This window comes from Rhinolophus hipposideros (assembly GCF_964194185.1).
Source record: "Rhinolophus hipposideros genome assembly, chromosome: 10".
Taxonomy (NCBI): domain Eukaryota; kingdom Metazoa; phylum Chordata; class Mammalia; order Chiroptera; family Rhinolophidae; genus Rhinolophus; species Rhinolophus hipposideros.
Window position 1 is genome coordinate 46785173 of NC_138056.1, and position 20894 is coordinate 46806066.

General features: G+C 51.9%; 1 protein-coding gene across 3 annotated transcripts in view; it reads right to left on the bottom strand.

Moving 5' to 3' along the window:
• ARAP1 (ArfGAP with RhoGAP domain, ankyrin repeat and PH domain 1) overlaps positions 1–19883 on the bottom strand; it is a 60448-nt gene extending 40565 nt beyond the window's left edge. The window contains exons 1-2 of one of the 3 annotated variants that reach the window (XR_013994139.1): positions 19777–19811; positions 3836–3916 (exon numbers count right to left, since the gene is read on the bottom strand). The gene's annotated coding sequence lies outside the window, so the exon portion shown is untranslated. Of the gene's footprint in view, positions 1–3835; positions 3917–19776 lie in introns of all 3 variants that reach the window. The other 2 variants (XM_081061930.1, XM_081061931.1) reach the window with 2 other exon arrangements.
• Between the last annotated feature and the right edge of the window lie 1011 nt (positions 19884–20894).

Genomic DNA, 20894 nt, shown 5'->3' on the forward strand with positions numbered 1-20894 from the left:
TAAACGATCTATTATTAATAGTTACCAATAACATGAATTTTGAGTTGGAAAATCCAAGAAGCTCAACTGAGAAACTATTACAAACAGTAAAAGAATTTAGTAAGATGGTTGGGTTCAAAATTTATAAAAAAAACATCAATACTTATAAGCAATAACCAGGTAGAAACCAAGATGAAAGACCCCATTTAAAAATCACAAAATATAAAACACCAAGAATAAACTTAATAAGAAATAGGCAAGCTCTACAGGAAGAAAATTTTGGAGTGTTAGAGAGGCAAAAAGAAGACCTGGACAAATGGAAAGACACAGTACGCTCTTGGATAGAAGAAAGCATAAAGATAATAATTCTCTCTAATTTATAAATATGCACAATCCTATTAAATACAAACACAGAATTTTTTTTTCAGCTATACAAGTTGATTTGAAAGTTCATGTGGAAAAATAAATAAGCAAGAAGCTCCAGGAAAATTCTGGAAGCAGGGGGCGAGAGAAAGGAAGCGTAAAGAGCGAGAATCAGTCTCACCACATATCAAAACATATAAAGCCATGGTAACTAAAACGGTACAGCTGGCCCTCCGTATTTTGATCCACAGTTACGAGTCCACAGATACAGAGGGCAAACTGTATGTATTGATGTATGCCATTTTAAGTAAGAGACTTGAGCATCTACAGATATTGGTATCTGCGGGGGCTTCTGGAGCTCGTCCCTCACGGTTACCGAGGAATGACCGTACATGCTACCAGCACTTGAACAGACAGATCAATGAAACAAAACAGAAAATTCAAACATAGACCCAAACACATCTAAGAATTTTGTGCAAACAAAAGGAACTTAAACTAGATGGACTATTAAATTGTTGGGACATCTGGGGAGTAGTCTGGAAACAAACTAGGCCGGACCTTTACCTCATAGCTTACAACAGCATAAATAACAGATGGATCAAAGAGTTCATTATAAAAAAAATAGAACCACAAAAGGATTTTCAAAATCATCTCAGAAAGCAAAAGTCTTTTGGAAATGATACAGACCTAGAAAAATAAAGAAAGAATTGAAATATTCAACTATATAAAAGTCAAACGTTCCTGCATGAGAAAAAACACCATAAGCAAAAGACAAGCGCTAAATGACAAACTAGGAGACATCTGCCACTCGTCCCCAACCTAGAGCTAATGTTCCTAAAGACTGAAAAGGACCTAAAAATCAGAAATAGATTAATAATCCAACAGAAAAATGGGCAAAGGAAATGAAGAGATAAATCCACAGAAAGGAAATAGAAACGGTTCTTAAACACCCAAAAAGGGAACTAAATCTCCCCACACTAAGTGGTGACAGGGTGAGGCATTCCCCTCCCCAGCAGGTGAGACTGCCTTTAGGAAGGGCAAGGCCACAAAAGCTATGAAACCCCCACGTGCTTCTGCCCTTTGACCCAGCCACCCTTAGACACTTATCCTGCAGTCTTACTGGCACGTATCCAAAATGACATCTCTATAGACAGTTATGGTTATAGCGCTGTGTATAATAACAAAAGATTGGAAACAACCAAAACATCCATAAACCTGAGAATGGTTATAGTGTAGTCATGCAGAATACCCAGCAGTTGTACAAAATGAGGAAACTCATTACCTATTGATATGAGACCTCCAAGATACGGTAAGGGACTAAAGAAAGGTGCAGAACCGTATATAACATTCTGCCTTTAATGTGAAAAAGTCAACGGGAGAGGATAGATCGGTATGAGTACTGGTAAATGCATAAAGTATCTCTGAAAAGACACATAGGCGACAAGGTGACGCTGGTGGCCTCTGAGGAGGAAAAATTAGAGTTGGTCATGTATGCGGGCTTCCATATGTATGTACTAAATTTGTTTATTTTCTCTTGCTAAAAAAAAAGAAAGAAAGAAAGAAAAGGAAAAAGGAGGGCGGAGAGCACAAGAGGGAGCAGACGCAAAACCAGACTTCCTCAGGCCTGAAGCTTCCACAGCACAGACGCCCTCTTTAAGAAAAAGCACACAATATTTTACTTATCATGTCACAATACAAATATTAAACCATTATGTTGTACACCTGAAACTAATATAATGTTATACATCAATTATATCAAAATATGTCCATTATATCTCAATTAAAATTTTCTTCATAAAAAAAGAATATCCTATTTTTGTAAAAATTTACAAAAACACATGACCCTGGGCACACACAATGCCTGGACCCCTCCCTGTGCCCTGAAAGGAGCCTTAAGATCAAGTTCCATCAGTTTCCTGGAAACCCACCTCTGGCTGGTGGGGACACTTTTCACTCCACATCTTTTCTATCACCTAAATTTCGAATTATAAGAATATTTTTTTAAAGGTTCCTGAGGGACCCAAAGGAAGACACAAACTGAAATACATTAGATATCTTAGATAAGCTGGCTCTCAATTATAAAGTCATCAGTTCTTCCAGAGTTAAGCTATAATTAGCACAATCCCAACTAAAATTATCCACTGGCAGAGTCTATTGTTCATATAAAATGATATTAAAGATTTATGAAGTGGAAAAGCAAGGTGCAGAATAGTGTTTTATGATGTAGACATCTGGGTTAAAGAAAAAGAAACCATGTATGAGCAGATGTTCAATATCACTAGCTATCAGGGAAATGCAAATCAAAACCACAATGAGATCAGAATGGCAATTACTAAAAAGATAAGAGATCAGCGTTAGAGAGGTTGGGGACAAAAGGTGTGAAACACAGTATGGAGGCTGCTCAAAAAACTAAGAATGGAATTACCATATGATCCTTTTCTGGGTATTTACCCCCCAAAAATATGAAAACACTTATCCGTAAAGATATGTGTACCCTGATGCTCATTGTAGTGTTGTTTACAATAGCCAAGGTATGGAAATGACTTAAACGTCCATCAACGCTGCAGAGATAAAGAAGACACATACTGGAATACTACTCAGCCATAAAAAAAAACATGAAATATTGCCATTTGCCACAACATGGATGGATCTTGAGAGTATTATGCTAAGTGCAGTAAGTCAGACAAAAAAAGGACAAAAATCGTACAATTTCACTCACATGTGGAATATAAAAGAAGTAAATAAACTAACAAAACAAACAAACAAACTCAAGGATACAGAAAGCAGAATGGTTATCACCAGAGGGCAAAAAGGGGTGGGGGGAGGGCGAAGTGGGTACAAAGGGTCGAATAAACCATACGGTGACGGAAAGCAACTAGACTTTAGGTGGTAAGCAGGCAATAGTCAAAATATAACGTTGCACATCTGAAATTTATGTAATATTACTAACCATGTTACCTCAATCCATTTAATTTAAAAAGAAAACATACATACACATATAGCACACATATACATAGAATACCTATGATGGGTTTACCAGAAACTGCCTTTAGGGAGGAAAACTGGCAGCTAGGAGGAGAGAAAGGAAAGGTTACCTTTCACGACACCCTCTGTATCTTTTTAATTTTGTACCATTTTCAAAAATATAAATACAGTTTAAAAGATAAGGTGATCATCTGAGAATGAGAAAGACGTGGTAAATGACCAGGCACAGAAGAGAATCAAGTAAGCAGATTACCCCCCCCCCCACACACACACACACACACATACACACTTCAACCCACTGGTCCCTGCCAGTCCCCACCCATCTAAGTTCCCCTGGGAGGCTCTTTGCATGGTCTCTGGGCTTTACCCTCTCTCTGCCTCTCAATCTGTTTTCAAAATAGAAAATGGGACCTCAGGTCTCACCTCCATGAAGGCTCCTGCCCTCACCACAATGTTGGGACTTAGCCTGCCACACCCAGCCTCTCCCCCTTCCCAGCTTCTTACTCACCTGCTGGGCTGCCCAGGATGCCGGTCCTCCCAGAGGCAGCCACTACTCTGCACAGCTCCTCATCTTGGCCTGAGGCGGAAGCTGTAAGGAAGGACAGGAGAGAGGAGAAAGTCCATGAGACAAGGCCACTTGGAGTGGAGGGATTCTAAGAGGAGGAGGGAGGAGGAGAGATGGAAAAGAGGATGGAGGGAAGAAGGATGGGAAAAAGGAAAGAGGGAAGAAAGCAAGAGATGGGGAAAATGGTAGAGGAAGAGAAGGAAGAGGAGGGAAGGGTTCAGGGAGCCTAATGGAAGCCAGAGCCTTCCAGTGGGGGTGAGGTGGCAGACAGACAGGCCTGCCCAGAGGTGGAGGTCACACAGGTGTTAAAGGGGAGTCGGGACTCCTCATTCTCTGACCCTCTCCCAGGACCAATGGTTGGGACATATAGGGAGCAAGCTGTGGTACAGACTATTGTCCTGACCAGGAAGCTGAACTGTCCCCATGGAAGACATGGGGGATGGGCAGAGACAGCTCCATGACTGAGGCAGTGCCCCCCACAACACAGAGCCTGTCAGAGAGAGGTGGGGACCCTGGAGAAACCCAAGGAAACAGGACCCTCTCTAAGCCTGGGAGCCATGGGGTGGGATGAGGGCAGGGGCTGGGGCATGAGACCCCAGACAACTGCTCCTAAAGATGGCTGGGGGCAAAAAGAGGTGTTTCCAGCCAGGAGAAGAAAGAACCAGCTATCCCGGCGGACAGACCACTGGCAAGGTTGGACGGCCCGGGCATCCCTGAGGGGAGGCCACCAGCAAGCTCAGATGGCTCAAGCTCTGATTTGGGGGTTGGGGGTGCAATGGGCAGATCCTGGGCAGAGCCAGAGCCACCTTTCCTGCCACTAGGGCAGGGTCAACGGCAAACGGCTGAGCTCTGCATGATGGTGTTAGGGGATTTTTGTGAACATTTTCAATTTACTAGTTAGGTATTTATCTCAAGTGGATTCCACAATTATTTCTTAGCATGGGGCTAAAATGTTTCAAAAGTGAATTATGTTAAAAATAAATTTTACGTAATTAGTACTTCAGAAAGAGTTGGCAAAAAATGGCAGTGCTAGACAGATGACGATTTTTAAAAAAGAGTAACAGACAACAGAAATAGTCCTTACTGTCTGCCAGGTACCTAAGCTCTTTTTATTAACTTACTTAATCCTTACAGCAACTCCATGAGGTACATACCTCACACTTTAAGATGAAGAAGCCGAGGCACAGAGAGTTAAAATAAGTTGCCCAAAGTCACACAACAGCTAGGAAGGGGCAGCTTGACTATAGCATAGACTTACTTTGTTCCTTCCAGTAACCAGCAGTAGCCACATATGGCTAATGAACACTCCAGATGTGGGCACCTCATGAAGTGTGCTGTATAAAAGTACACACTGGATTTTGAAGACTTAGTGCAAAAAACAAGAATATAAAATATCCCAATTTTTTCTATTTATTACATAATGGAATTATAACATTTCGGATATTTGGGTAACATTATTAAAATTAATTTCATCTGTTTTTTTGTGCATGTGTACTAGAACATTTTGAATTTGCACTTGTGGCGTGCATTGTGTTTCTATCAGACAGTGCAGTTCTAGACTCCTAACTACTCTGCTCACTGACTTGCAAAAGTGACAATGAACACGGGGACCGTGCTACAGGCTGGGCCTTGTTCTAAAGGTTCAACATGAATTGATTGATGATGACCCCACCCTATGGGAATGACCAGAGCTGGAAAACAGGAAACCACTTCTGTCCCTGCATAGGGCCCAGTCCTATCTTGGGCCTCTCTCAAGTTCCTATTCCTGCACTAAAGGCTTTAGGCCAAGTCAGACTTGGGGATTCTGCACTGGAAACCCTCGAGGACAGCCCCATTCAAGGCACTGGAAGCATGAGCCGGACCTTAGACCTGGACCTGCTAGAGGGGGTCAGATACCACCCAGCCAGCGAAAACAGCCCACATGGCTCTCCCCAGGCCCGTGGTCAGGGAAGGCTTCTTGGAGGCGGCAGCTCCTTGAAAAAAGAAGTTTAGAGTAGTGCCCTGCTGAGCTATTCTAGAGTCTGAGGCAAAGAAATAATTGGTAATATTAAACCTCTTTATTTAAAATTTGGATGTTTTATTTACCTTGGACTTTTTATTAATATTGATTTTTTAAAAATTATTATTTATCTTGATTACTGAGCTTTTTGCAGCCCCCAACCCCATTTTTTGTGCCTGAGGCAAGTGTCTCACTTGCACCACTCTAATCCTGATCCCCAGTATGGAGGTTTTTATTTTTTTCCCCAACTGTTTATTTTCTTAGTGTATTGTTTTAGTCACTCTTATATTGCTATAGCTTAGGATTTTTGCCTAAAGAGTTAGTACATCTAAAATTTGGTTAGCAGTGTAGAGGTTTAAGCCCTTCAGCTGATATGACACATCAGTGAGTCTCTATCCCCAGGGAAGCAGGGACGGGGCAGAGGGGAGTGTCATCCCGTTGTGACAGCATTGCCACAGGGTTCCCCTCCTCCCCCACCCAAAGGACCCAGCTCAGGCTGCAACACCTCACCATCCCGCTCTGCCCCTGCCCCTGCTTCTCCCGTCTCCCTCCAGCACCTCTCTGCTGTGCCAACCCCAGTCCCAACCCTGCTCAGAGCCCTTCTGTGGTTCCCAGCGCCCTCACGTCCAGCTCCTTCGCCTGTCATTCGACGTGCTCCAGCCCTATGCTTACAGATGAAGAAACAAACACCCACAGGGAGGAAGTGACTTGCTTAAGTTGCCCGAAACATACCCCAAGCCCCAGCCAGGCTGGGCTGGCCCACAACTCCCTCCATTTCACTTTTTTTGCACCAAGCACCAGTTTGGCACACGGGAGCCCCCGAAATTGCTGACAATAAGTAAATGAGCCACATCCTCCTACCTTCAGGTACTGATTCCAGAACACCTTCTCCAAAGAGTCCTCCCTGACTGCCCCCTTGGGCTTAGGCCATGCAGCTCAGCACTGCTTCTGCTCTGTCTCTGGTTGCTCCATTCGTGGGGGTCCATCTCCACCCAACCTCAAACCTAGCCTGGGGTATCATGTGAGTCCGCATCCCTTCTTGCCACCCACCCTCTACAGTAGAGCTCAGGACTGGCTGGACTCATAAGGGCACGCTGTCTCAGTGCAAAGGTGAGAGTCATCTAGCATCTTGAATCCTTGCCAGCCAGTTCTTTTTTGGGTCTGGCCTGAGTCCCTCTTGCTGGAGTCAAAGCTTTCACCCTTCTGTGGTCTAAGGAACACTTTGACCCCTGAGGGCAGAGTTTAAAACACCTTCTCTGTCCCTGCCCAGCATCTCCCTAGTGCCATCCCTGCCCACTCCTGACGAGGACACCACTTCTGACAGTGCTGGGGACAGTGGCCCACGGCCTCCTCAGGGACAGTCACACTACAGTTTCTAGCGCCGACCGTGTGCCCAGCCCTTTCCAGGACTCCACCTTCATCTTAGGTTCCTCATCACAATCCCAAGACCTGGCATTTTAACCCCATTTCACAGAGGCTGTGTGAGGTGGAAACTTGCCCAGGTCACCTGCGACAGGACCTTCAGCGGCTGTGGCTGTTTCTGTGTGGTGGAGTCGGGAAGGCTTCCAGGGAGCTCTCTGAGCCGGGCCTTCCTGCCCTTCCAGGCAAAGGGAACTGAGTGTGCAAGGCCCAGGGGTGGGCTAGGACCGGGCAGATGCGGAGACAGATTTCAGTGGGGCAGTAATGGGGAAGGACAGTAGTGACACCGGAGAGGTTTGGGGACCCTCCCTGGGCTGCCGCAGAACCTGCTGACTGAGTGGGTATGAGCGCCCATTGCATTCTGATTTGCATGAATGAGTCAGGCCTGTGGCAGCACAGCATCAAACATCGTAACTCCTTGCACACTCAGCGCCCAAGTCCCCTCAGCCCAGATCCTTCCCCAGCTGCACCCTCAGATTCCCCTCCACACACAGCTGTGCTTTTGGGTCAAGGGAAGGCCCAGCAGTGCAGGGAGCGGAAGGCCCAGGGGTCCAGACCTGAGGCCTGAACTTGTCCGCCCCTCCTCCTCTCCTGCACGACCCCTCCACCCCAGCATCCAGACCTCAGGAAACCCCTCGGAGCTCCCCACACAGGAATCAAAAACCCCACACCTCCAGCTTTGACCACTTCTGGTCTGCAAACCCCACCCCACCCATACCACAAACACACACCTCATACTACCCCCAGGGACACACACCTCCCACCCCAGCCAGGAGCCACATAGCAAGCTGCCCCACCACACACGCAGCCTTCAGTCTTCATACTGCCTACCAACAACTCAACTGTGTACAACCAGGCCAGAGCCCATGATGCCCGATACCGCCCCTACACCCCATCCCAGGCCCTCCCCCCAGCCCAGTCACCAGGGGATACCTATGGGCAGGGCCACCCTCGGTCTGCAGAGCGTTCTCAGGACTGCTAATGCAGGCAAGAGGCCTTAGAGACACTTCCCTCAGATATGAGGAACTAGGTGGGGGCTGGGCTCCCAGCCCCGAGGGTGCAGAAGGGCTTCCTCCCATCCCGCCAGGCAGGGCAACAGGTTCGGCCCTCGGTTGGACAGCTGACTAAGCCCTGGGACAAGAAGCCTATTTTCTGTCTCTCAGGGACAGTGTGCAGTGACCACTGCATACTGGTCCCAAGGAGGCACACTTGTGTCCCCTGCCCTAGCCCAGCCTGAATCTCTACCCTGTCACTCACCCTGGCACCAAATTTCAGCCTCATCCCATCTGTGGTGTGGCCTGCCCTCTGGGGTCCCAGGAGTGACAGGCGCTGTCAAGGAGCAGCCCTCAAGGAGGACTGTGTGGGGGGCCTCCGAGCCTGGCTGCGTAAAGAACTGCCTCCGTCACCTAGAGGGGATCTGGGGGCCACTGGCAAGTGCCGGGGCGCCAGGCCAGGGCGCCAAGCCAGAGCCCCCTGCCTGCAGAACAGGTGGCAAGTCCAGCTTCCAGTCCCGGCTCCACCACTTCTTGCCAGAGCCCCGGGCAAGTCATGCCACATTCTGAGGCTCAGTTTCACCCCACAAAGAAGAGCTGTTATCCAGATGACTGTGACACGTCAGCATGTGTGTACTAGAGGCCACACAGGTCATCGGCTCACTCCTCTGCTGCTAAGATGGACATTTCCTGTTCCTAGGCCCAAGGCCTCGGCCAGTCCTGGCAAGAAGAGCCCTTGCTGCTGGTTTCGTAGCCTGGCTCTAGTCTGGACCCCCTGGAGTTCTCAGTTACCCCAGGAACCAATGACTACCACACCCTTCCTCCAGCCACGTCCCCCTGCAAGGCTCCAGGCTGGATACCCCACTGCCCCCTGGACCCCTTCCTGGGTGGCCCTGGGTACCACACACTCCCCATCCTGCAGTGATTTCACCACTCCCCTCCTCTGGGAAAGCAGGGCTACCTCCAACCTAGACGGGGGTCTTTGAGCAAATCAGAAAAATGCCTCTTCCCTCAGTAGCCCCACAGCAGGGCTTGTAGCGCAGCAAAGAGGAAAGACTGGATTCTCCCCCTCCCTTCGCCTACCAGGTACCCATAGGCAGTACACAATATGCCTATCCACGTACAGCGAACCTATGGACAGGCAAGGTATTTTAACCTCTTTGGGGCAGTAAAGCCAGTTTTACTAATGACCAAGGGACATCAAAGACTAAGCGACTATGGACACCCCAATTTAAGACCTCAGTTTAAGGCCTGGCCTTAACTCCCACCCCAATCTTAAAAGACTATCACTTATTTTCTATAACCTTCATGTCTATACTGTTTCAAGTTTTTACAGTTGTGTATCACTTTTATAATTGGGAGGAAAATGATAAAAGTATTAAGACTATTAAATTGAGTTTGTTCTAGCTTATTTCCCAAAACCATCATTATTAAAGTAGCTTTTTGATTTTAAAGATAACATGGATAGACGACTAACAGAACTACCACACACGAGACTGCTGATTTCCTAGGCCATCTGAACTAGATAATAAGAAACTGAGACGCAAAGCTCACTCTCTCCCCACCAATTTATCCCCTCCAGGGTGGAAGACACAGCTCATCAAATAAGGTCCCCTCACCGGGAATGGAGGCCAGCAGCAGAGTGCAGCCCACGGACTTTCAAATGGGAAATGGACTGAGGCCCATCAGAAAACACGCGACTCCAGGGGTCCCTCTGGTTTGCCCTCTAGACAGTGTCTGACCCCACCCTAGCCCTGACCCTCACCCACATTCCCCACACCTGATGCAGGGCTTCCTCATGCCCAAGCCTCACCCAAGAAAGGGTCAGATGGGGAGTAAGGTGTGAAGATGCAGTGCGAATGCCTGACTGCCTCACTTGCAAATAAAGGAACCTGAAAGTTAAATGGTTTGGTTTTTAAGCCTTGTCAAAAAGTCTATGACACACGAATCCCCCTCAGCCCTACCAAGTGACCTCCCCCATGAATGGATCCCTCTGGACCACTCCCTCCCATCCCCCTACCTGCCTCATTACCATGTTTTTGACACACATCGTCCCCACTGCCCCCATCCACCCTAGGCCTCCCCAGCCAGCCCGGACCCCTGGGCCTTTCTCCCTGCCTCCTGCCCTTCCCCCGCCTGCAGCCAGGGCACCCCCTAGCCTATCCCTATAACCCACCACAAGGCAGAGCTCCTAACCCGAACCCGAACCCCGCAGCCCCGACCCACATCCATCTTCCCTACTCCCCCAATCCTTCACTTTTCAGGCCTCGTTCAGGCCCCCCCACCTCAAAGGGTGACCCAGCCAGCCTCATAGCACCTGTGGAGACCTGGGGTACTCCCACCAGGGGTACCGCAGGCTCTGCCTGGCTCCCTGCCCTTCAGTCCAGACATACCCAACTGGGTTGGGGACTTCACGCAGGGCAGGGAGCACCTCCCCGGACCAAAGATGCCGGCCCAGGGGAAGGCCTGAGGTGCTCCAGGGTGACTCCGGGAGATCCTCCTCTGTGACCACTGGCCCCACTGAGGATGTGGGGGGGACTCTTAACACTGTAAATAAGGCAGAAACAGGAAGAAACAGGACCAACCACAAGGGGGGTGGGAGTGCACAGGCTGACACAGACTCACAGGCAACAGGAGTGGACAGAACCAGAGTCACCCTCACCACACATCAGAGCAGAGGGCCGGCGCTGGTCCTGAGGGGGGAGGGGAAGGGAAGGCTGTGGGACTCCATCCTCTCTGAGCTGACAGGGAATCTGACATGTCTGCCCACCGAGGAGGAGAGACTCAGCAGGCAACTCTACACCCCAGAACTACCAGCCCAGGAGAACGGAGACCTGAATCTGCCCTCTCCTTACGTGGCCCCTGGAATGGAGAAGCCAGATCAGTGGCCCCGTGCTGCTGGTGTCTGAAAGGGGAAGCAGCCTGTGTCGCTGGGGTGGTAACCAGATGGGTGGGGCAGGGGCTGGAAAGGACAAAGGGAGATGGGCGACCAGCCCCATGGGCTCTGGCCTCCAACTGGGTGTGTGACCTCAGTCTTCCCCACTGTGTAATCAGACAACACACAGGAAAGATTCCTGACTTGTCCTCTTCTCTCCAACTCACAGGGAACGTTCTAACCCACTTATCTGATACAATCATTCTGCTAAAAACAACAAAAGGTCGTGGTTATGGAGTACTTACCATTTACCAAGCACTGTGCTAAACATGTTACATGGACAATCTAGAAAGTGGATGGCTTTAGCCCACTTTACAGATGAGGAAGAAACTAAGCCTCAGAGAGGTTGAGTAATTTGCCCAAGATCACAGAGGAGCCAGAATCTGGACCGAGGGCTCCCTGGGCCCCTCCTTCCACTCCATCCCCTCAGAGGGGACAGTGTGGAGACAGGCAGGGGGCAGGGAGGTGAGGCAGGAAAGGAAGAATGAGCGAGGGCTGAGAAGGGCCTTCAAGGCCGTGCTAAGACACTCGTATTTACTGTCCAAACAACAGGAAGCCATGAAGGGCGGGCAGCAGATGCTTCGGGGACTGAGCACAGGGCAGCAGGAAGGCAGGCAGGCAGACACAAGTTCCTACTGCTGGGAGACCTGGGAATTCACGTAACTTCTCTGAATCTCAGTTTCATCATCTGTACAATGGGGATTATGTCAGGTCCACCTTGTGCAGGCTTGTGAGGAATAAACGTATGTCTTCAAAACAGATCTCCAATCTATGACTTCCCACCTCCATGAGAGGAAAAGCCAAAGCCAGCACATGGCTCATCAGGCCTGTGTGTTGCCACCTCTCGCCTCCTTACTGTTACTCCAACCCTTCTCCATGTGCTCCACCTCAGGGCTGGGCACTGGAGCTCCCTCTACCTGGAAGACAATTCTAGGCATCTACATGCTTCACTCCTGTGCTTTCCCAGCACCTGCTCTAACTCAAGGCCTTCCTTCCCTGACCACTCTACCTAAAAAAAGTACCCCTATCAGTCCTTATTTCCTGACTCTGTGTCATTTTCCAGCATCCCACTTATCACTATTAGACACTGCATTATACATTTATTGTTCTTTGTTAGTCTCAACTGAGGACTGGGACACTGTCTCATTCATAGCTCTATTCCCAGCAGCTAGAAGTGTAGGGCCACTGGGGGAATGAATGAACGGAAATCTACAAAAACCTGGCTCACCCCAGTGAGGAACTCGGGACAGGGGCCTGTGATACCGGTAGGGCGGGATGGTTGGACAAGGCAGCTGTCAAGGTTCAGGCCAGAGGTCTAGGAGTAGAAAATTCGACTCTGAGACTCCTTGGTACCCTCTGTGGCGGGCACTGACCCTTCTTTCCACCTCTGAGGCTGTCCCAGCCACTTCCTGCTAGGCCAGCCGTTAAACACTGACAGGGTGGGGGGCGCCCTTATGCACACAGGAAAGTGCTGATTCTCAGACCCTTTCGTGCTGCCCACCCCTCAACTATTCCTTGGAGCAGGTCAGAACTACCCAGACTTCCAGGAGTCTCTGAGACCAACCACCCCCGCCCCCTCTCCACACAGGTACACGCCTGCCTACCCCCTCCACGGCGCCCCATTTTCCAGTGAGGTTCAAAAGCCTCAACCTTCTGGTTCCTGCCATTTACTCTTCCTCTCCGGTCTCATTCCCCACAACCCCTCTGCCTGACACTTCACCTCCAGGACTTCGCTTGTATTATTCCCTCTGGCTGGAATCACCTGTTCCTTAGGCCTTTAGGAACTACCTTGTCCAACCTTCCCCACTTCTGGGCGGGGAAAGTAAGCCCCAGAGAGGGACAAAAACCTAACCAGGACCCCCCAGCCATACCCCCAGCCTGAGGCCCCGCCCCCTTCCAAGAGCCGGTTCTTTGAAAGAACTGGGAAGAGGAGCTCCCCTCAGGCGACCTCAGAGATCCTGGAACACCCCCCTCCCCCTCCTCCAAGTGAGCTAAGCTGGCCCTGCACTAAGAAATGTGGGTTTTTAGGTCACAGGCAGTAGCGGAAGATGAGTGTCCTGGTTCATGTTCTGGAAAAGAACCACTAGATCCACAAGATACTCCCTGGATCTTTGGCTTCCCTAGGCTTAGCGAGGCTTAGCGCGTCCATCTTTAAAGCTGAGGAGATAGAAGGAGGAAGAACAGACCCAGTCTAAGGGGAGAGGTAGGCCTTTAGCTGAGGCTCCAGCACCCTTTCACCAAGCAAGAGAGACTCCACCCCACAGCTGTCCTGTTGTCATTTGTCACAGCTCAGTCCCCAACCCTGCCTCAAGCGGGCAGCCTTTGGGAACTGCTGCATTTTAGCTGCAGACCCACGAAGCAGCCTGTGGATGAACGGCCCCACTCAAGCGGGTGAAAGCCTCACTCAGCTCAGACATCCAGAGGTGCAGAGCCGGGTACCTCTGACCCCACCCCACGGGGACTCTGAATGCTGATCACACTAGCACACAGGCAAAAGCACAGGACCTCTAAGGACACGTCTGGGCCCCAGAAGACAGAGACGCACACATAGACACACACAGTGCCCCCAGAGGGATGTGAAGCAGGAAGGCGCTCCCTCAGCCAGGAAGTCTTCCAGGATGGGGGGTCGCTTCCCTCGTGGGAGGGAATAGGCCTTCTCCGCAGGGGCAGCTCCCGCTCTACGCCCAGGGCCCTTTGCGGGCAGCTGCTGTGTCCACAGGCCCAGACGGGCACCAGAAGGACTGGGGAGGCGTTGCGAAATCCTCGAAGGCCTCAGGCAAAGCCAGGCCTCCCTGCCCCCTGAGGAGAGGCATTGCCTCCCCTCAGCCTCCCAGGCTCAGGTCTCCCTTCACCACTGGACCTGTGCCAGCTGCGCCACATCTTGTGCTGGCTCCAGGAGGACCTGTTTTGCCTAGCAACATGGCCCAGACCTTACTCTGTGACCCAGCCAAACACCAGCCATCCAATGATGGCTCCCCTCAACCCCATCCTGGTATCCAGGAGGCAGCCCCCCATTAGCAAATGAAAAGGAGCCCTGGTCCCTATCTGTCCCCTCCGTGCTCTCCACCAAGATGGTTGTTTCTGCTGCTGCCACCTAGACGCTTGCAGTGTCTGCTTCTCAGTTTTCTTGAAAGGGGGCAGCTGGGTACGTATGCTAGGAGTGGTGGGTCCTAAGCACGCACGGAGCTCGGAGGCCAGCTGGGCCACTGGCCCTCCCCTGCCTGCCAAGCAGCCCTGAGAAATTGTCCAGGTCTCACCTATCTGGTATCAGCCAGCCAAAGTGTGGCACAGAGTCGCCTAGCTCTCAATTTGGGGTCCACCCAGCCCAATTTAAGGTTTTACAGACTCTTGGAACCTAGAATTTTGGAAATTTGGAAGCTGGGAATTCCAAATTTACCTAGAGCACATAAAGCTCTAGGTAGAATCCTTGAATCCCAGATGCCTAGGTTCTCAGACTCAGAACCCTAAAAGTGCAGCTGCCCAATGTGAGGAGAAGGAGGGCAGGAGTGGAGAGGGAGAGAGAAGCTCCCCACCTCAACACGCCTCACTCCTTACCTGCCCTATTTGGTTGACTCTGGGAGGTTCCAGGAACTGCTGCTTCCTGCTCCCTCCCTGACGCTCCAGGGAAGCGGAGTCCACTGAAGGTACGTGACCAGCCCAAGGCCTCTCAGTGAACCAGAGATCAGGGATAGAGCACGGGCTCCTGACTCCAGGCAGAGCCCAGGCTCTCACAGTATGGTGGGAAAGAGGGGAGGAGAGCAGGGGAAGTCCAGAGGCAGGGCAGTGTGCTTTGGGGTGGTAGGGAAGGTGGCAGGGGAGACCCACGCAACTGGGGGGACAATATGCAGTGGTGGCTCAGCCTTGCTACTGCTCCCCTGTCCTGAGGCTGACCCACATCAGCCCTGGCCAGGCCAGACTTCCCCAAGGGCTCTGGGCATCTGATCCAAGTGTGACCTCTGGCTCCCTGCCCTGAGAATGGGACAGAGGACTGGCTATGACAAGTCCCAATCTTCCTCTCTCTCCTCCTTGCCTCACAATCTTTGCCCTCACAACAATGAAGATAATGAGGAGGTGGAAGATTTTGCCACGTTTCTCCCTCCTGGGGAGTGGAGGTGGGGGCCTCTCTGACCCCTGAATTCTCCTCTGGACCCCTCTGGCCCTGAGCACCACAATCTTGACCAAAGCTGGTCTCTGTCTCTTGGCCTCTTAGCTCTGGAGCCAAGTTTCCCAGGTTTGCTCATCTAGCCATTGCACCTAGCTGTACCTGTTTAATCAGGAAAAAGACTTGGGCCCCAGGACAAGGCAGGTGGGCAGCCTGAAGGAACCCCAGGGTGCCAGCGGTCCAGGAGGCCCTGATCAGGCCTCAGGCAAGGAGGTGGAGCAGAGGCCTTGGAGCCCCCTGCCTGGGGGCCAGTCTAAGCTCTCCCTTCCCTTGGCTGAGAAACCGTAGGCAAGTCACTTAACTGATACTGACCTCAGTTTTCTCATCAGCAAAATGGGGTCTGGAAGAACTGCTGCCTTCAGCAAAACCCAGAGCAAACAGGACAGGACGAGAGGAGACCTCAGGAGGTGCTCATCCTATGGCACGGCCCATGGAGACTAAGGACTTAACAGCAGTCAGTCCAGTCTGCAAGCAAGACACCCTTGCAGGCATCCCGTTGCCACAACTGGTCACTAGCGATGTCACCTGATCAGATGGCCCTCCTGTCCCTGCCTGCCACCCTAACTGGGAGTTCCCAGGGTTGAACAGGGTTTGGCTTTCCTCTGGCTGCAGTGTCTTCCAGTGCTCAGGGTTCTCCCTGTGAAGCAATAGAAATTCAGACTCCTGGATGATCTTGGGCAAATCATTAACCTCTCTGGGCCTGTTTCCTCATCTGTAAAATGGGAACGGCTCCTACCCCACAAAACTACCATTGAGGATTAAATCAGTACATAAAATGCTTAGCTAAATGTCTGGCATACAGTAAGCTTCCAAGAAACAGTAGCTACAACTAGTATCATTACTACCATTAATAATAATTTGGTTATTAAACCGGTCACTTAACTCTATATCCCCTCCCAGCCACTCTGATTGTCCCAATGGCCTGGGACACATGTCCAGATGATGGAACAGACATTTAACTTCTGAATTATGTTCCAAAGGATGAGCCAGAGCGAAATTCCACAGGAATGTCATGCAGGAAACCAACTATGCGCTGTTTCCCACCTCCAGGCCATCCCTGACACCTGGGGTCATCTGTCTCTTTGGACTGGGACTGTCCTCCCCAGAGCCCTGGTTGGAATGTACCTGTCTGGGGACCTAATAGGGGTGGGGTAGGGTGGACACGATGTCCTCTCTGACCAAGACTGGGACACCTGGAAGTCGGCCGCAAGCCCTGAGCTTTATGGGGAGTATACTTATAGGGGATCTCTGAGGGCCCCCCATATCCTCCTGCTGTTCAGACCCTTGGAGAGGCCCCCCCTTAGTGCAGAACCTCTTCCTGAAACAGGAGACATGCCTCTGCACAGGACTGGGAAGGGGATGAGTCCAGCCTGACTGAGCCCAGAGGAGGGGGTGAGACGGGCTGCCCAAGGGACAGGACTCTGCCCCTGAGGGAGGGCCGGGTCTGCTTGGCTGAGGGCACACCCTGCTTGAGGCTGCCTTGGCCCCCCTCAGGGGAAAGCCCCTCACTGAGTGAGACCCTGAACTGAGCTCAAGGGATGAGGTCAGGCTGGGGAGGGGAAATCAGGCCAAAGAGGCAAACAAAAGCCTGGGTCCTGATCCTGCCTCCACCACTGATTCGCTGTAACCTTGGGCAAGTGACTTCACCTTTCTGTGCCTCGGTTTTCTCATCTGTAGAATGGTACCTAACTTCTAGGGTTGTTTGGAGGACAAAACCAGTTAACATACATAAAAGTACCTACAACCGTGCTGTGTGCACGTCTGCTGACGTTGTCATTCTGGCTGATATCACTACTCAGTTCTCTCTGAGTTTCTTCCCCTGTTACTGAAGGGTGATCCTTGTCTCGTGAAATGACGTAAAGTTGATAAAGTAACAAATGGGTAGTGTTGGGCACACTGTACGCACTCAAATCAATCCCTCTCCATTCGGGGTCAGTCTTGACCCCTACCAGGGCTCACTGTGTAATCCTGGTCGTATCGTTGGCCCTTGGCCTCAGTCTCCCCATCTGTGAAAAAAGCTTCTAAGCCAAGTGGTCTCTGACTGTCCGTGGCCATATCTGCTCCAGCCCCCCTCCCACCTCTGTTCCCTCCTTCCGTCTCCATTTCCAACTCACGTCCTACTGTATCCTCTCCTGCTTCAACAGAACCCCTTGAGAGCCTAAAGTGGACTGGAAGGGACAGCTGGTGGGCAAGGGGTACCAGTTCTCAAGCAGCTCTGGGCCCCCAAGGGTTAAGATCCAAAGAGAGGGGGGGCAGGGTCAGTGCTGGACAGACGGGCCTGGATCCCAGGGCCTGCTTCCCCTCCCCCCACTCTGGGAACAGAGGCTACTTGTTTGGGCATCAGCCGGCTGGCTTTGAGCTTGGCCAAAGGGAGAGTAGGGTGGGGAGAGGAGAGGGCCCCAGAGAGTAGAGGAGACTCCCTTCTTCCAGCTGATGCCCTAGGCTTTGTACTAGGCTAGTCTACCACTGGCCCCTAGGATCTCAGAGGCCCCTTACCCCTCCTAACTGACACTTTCTTTTCTTCATTCAAATGCTCACTGCTGGGGGCAAGATTTAGACTCAGATGGGCCCAGTTCTTGCTCCAGACCAGGCTCTTATTGGCGCATCGGACTAGGGTTTATTACCCCTTCCTGCAGATGGGGAAATGGAGGCTCTAAGATACTGAGCCAGGAACTGAGAAGTTTGGAGACTTGCAGAGTCACACAGGGTTTGGTGGCAGCACAGGGACTGTCCCAAGACCCAGCCATGTCTGTGGCTCTGCAGGCCCCTTCCCCACAGAGATCAAAGGAGGCCCTTCCTTAAGCTGTGCCACTACACAGGACGGAAAGGCTAAGCAGGAGACACCAACAAGCAGCCCACCTCTGATGTTCCAAAGGACCTAGGAGGTTTGGATGGGAGAAAACTTCTGGGGGCAGGGGGTACAAGCAACCTGCACAAAGGGCTGAGGCTTGATGTATGGAAAAGCATAGCTGGAGCCCAAGAGGTGGTAGAGGTGAGGCTTGAGCTGAGTAGGAAGTGCCCTGATAAAGCCTAGGGACAATCTGGGCCGCAGGTGGCTCCTACCAACTTCCACCTCCCCAGTTGTCAGGACTCTGCCTGGGACAAGCCCCTCTTGCCCTACTCCAGTGAACAAGTAGCAAATGGGGAGGCAGGAGCCCCAGGCCAGGGTCTGAACAAACCCAAACCAGCCATGAAACATGGGAATGAGTTCTCTCTCCACCCTGTCCCCACTACCCCTTCCTGCCATACCCATCTTCTCACCATTCCCCAAATATGCCATGCAAGTTCCTGCCTTCACACAAGCTATGCCCTCCTCTACGGGGGTCTTAGTGAATCTCCACAGAACTGCGAAGCCCATTCCAGTCACTTCCTCCCTGGGCTTCCAAGAATTCCAGTCCCTAATTCCATCTCAGTACCTGTCTGCACTTGTCTTCGTGACTCTGCTGGGATTCTACCCTGTAATGAGTCTGCTAGGAGGAGGCCTCCCCTAGACCGGGCATTCGCTGCTCTCTAAAGACAGGCATCCTGGGTGCCTGTGTGTGGACTTTGGTGCTCAGCACTCAGTCCTATCCTTCTCTGAACACCTCCACATGTCTGTCAGACCCTGCAGCCGTCCCAGCTCCCCAAGCCTGAGGATCCGCGAAGGCTCCAAGCACAGCAGCTTTGGAGGAGGTGCATAAGCCAGAAGCCATACTGTGCCGGCTCCTGCCTTCGTTACCCAGGACCAAAACCCCCCGCTGGCGACCTGGGACCAAACACCGACCCCACGCTCCGCACGCTGCACTCCACGTCTGCTCTCTCCAGTCCCAACAACCCACTCCGGGCTTGACCCCATTCAGTGAACACCTCCTTCTTTTTCCAGCAATTGGGCCAGGTAGGGGCTCTTGGGAGGCCATGCCCCCATTTACTGGTAGGGAATTAAGGAGCAAAGACCGGAAGTAGCCTGCCCAAGGTCACTGGAGCCCCAGGTCCAGGGCAAAGGGTCGTAGCAATGTGGAGGGCTTGGGAGGGTCTCCGCGATCAATGAGGTGGGGGCCTTCATTTCACAGACCAGAAAAGCAGGGCACCCGACGGCGGACTGGCTCCAGATTCCGAGAATCTTCGTGCCGACCGGCCGAGGGCTGGAAGCCCCTGTGCCGTGGGTTCGCCCCCCTCCCTACTGACTCCGGCGCGACCGCGCATCCTCAGGAGGCGACCCGCATCCCCACCACCGGACAGGAGAACAGACTACACACCCCAGGAGAAACGGCCGCGGAAGTAGGCGCGGAGCGCAGAGTCGCCGCGCGGCCTCAGCGTTCCCTTCTGCGGAATGGGGAAAGTTCGGGCCACACCTGGCGAAGGAGCGCCGGACGGGGAGGCCCCGGCAGCCGCACTGACCTGTTCCGAGTAAAGACTCCACGCGGGGAACCGGGGTTTCGGCGCCGCCAGACTCAAGCCGCTGCAACCAACTCGCGGCCTCAGGCCGGGCGCGCCCACCCCACCGGGCGCTTCCGCCCGCCACACGTGACGCCCCAGGGAGGGGACGATGGGGCAGGGGCAGGGCCCCGCCCCCTCCCTGGCCCCGCCCAGTCGCTGTCTTCCAGTCTGCTGGCCGGGTTCCCCTTCCAGGCGGGTCAATCTGTGTCTCCCCTGTCCCCCTGGATGCTCGAAGGTCCGTCTCTGTCTCCTGAGGCTCGGTGTCTACCCCCACCACCCCTTGCCCTCTGAGTCTCCATCTCTTTCTGAATCTCCCAGCCTCTTGCCACCCCTCTCCTGGTGACTCCGCCCCCAAAGGGATGAGCCACACACCCCAGGGGCCCAGACCCCCAGGTCGTTTAAAAGGCCCTGGGAGGCAGGGCGACCAAGGTCCCTCACCTCCTCTTCTAACAAGTCCTTAACCACCCCACTCTCGGAGGATAACCCACTTCTCTCCCTGGGCCACGTCCCCCAGTCGGGGTGGTGAAGAGTCCCGTGCAGAGAAGGCTGCAGCCTGAGGTCTAGGCACTTCCACTGGCCTAGACACCTGGAGATTCCCTCGAATCCTACCTGTATACACACAGATTGAGGGCCTAGGGTTTGGCAGGCATTCCTGGGTCCTGGGTCCAGGGCATCTCTGGGGCCAGCCAAGCCAGCAACCTTAACTTGGCTATGCTTCTATTTCACCAAATACTCTTTGGATGCATTTGGAAGAACAGCTCTCACCAGGGTGGGGCATGAGGGTTTACTCTGAAATGGGGAGTCATTCATTTGAGCACCTACTACGTGCCAGGCCCAGTGCTAGGCAACTTCCTTCTTTTATTTCAATCCTCATACCTCTGCTTGAAGGCAAAAATCATCACCCTACATTATGGATTTGGAAATGAGGTTCCAAGACGTTCCAGGACTTGCCCAAAATTTCAAAGCCAGTACTGGGCAAACCTGGGATTGGAACCCAAGTCTTGGTGAGTTATAGAATCTCCTGCCTAACACCACTGGAACTTTGACTCTGCCCCTCTAGGAAAGAGTCTACTACGGGG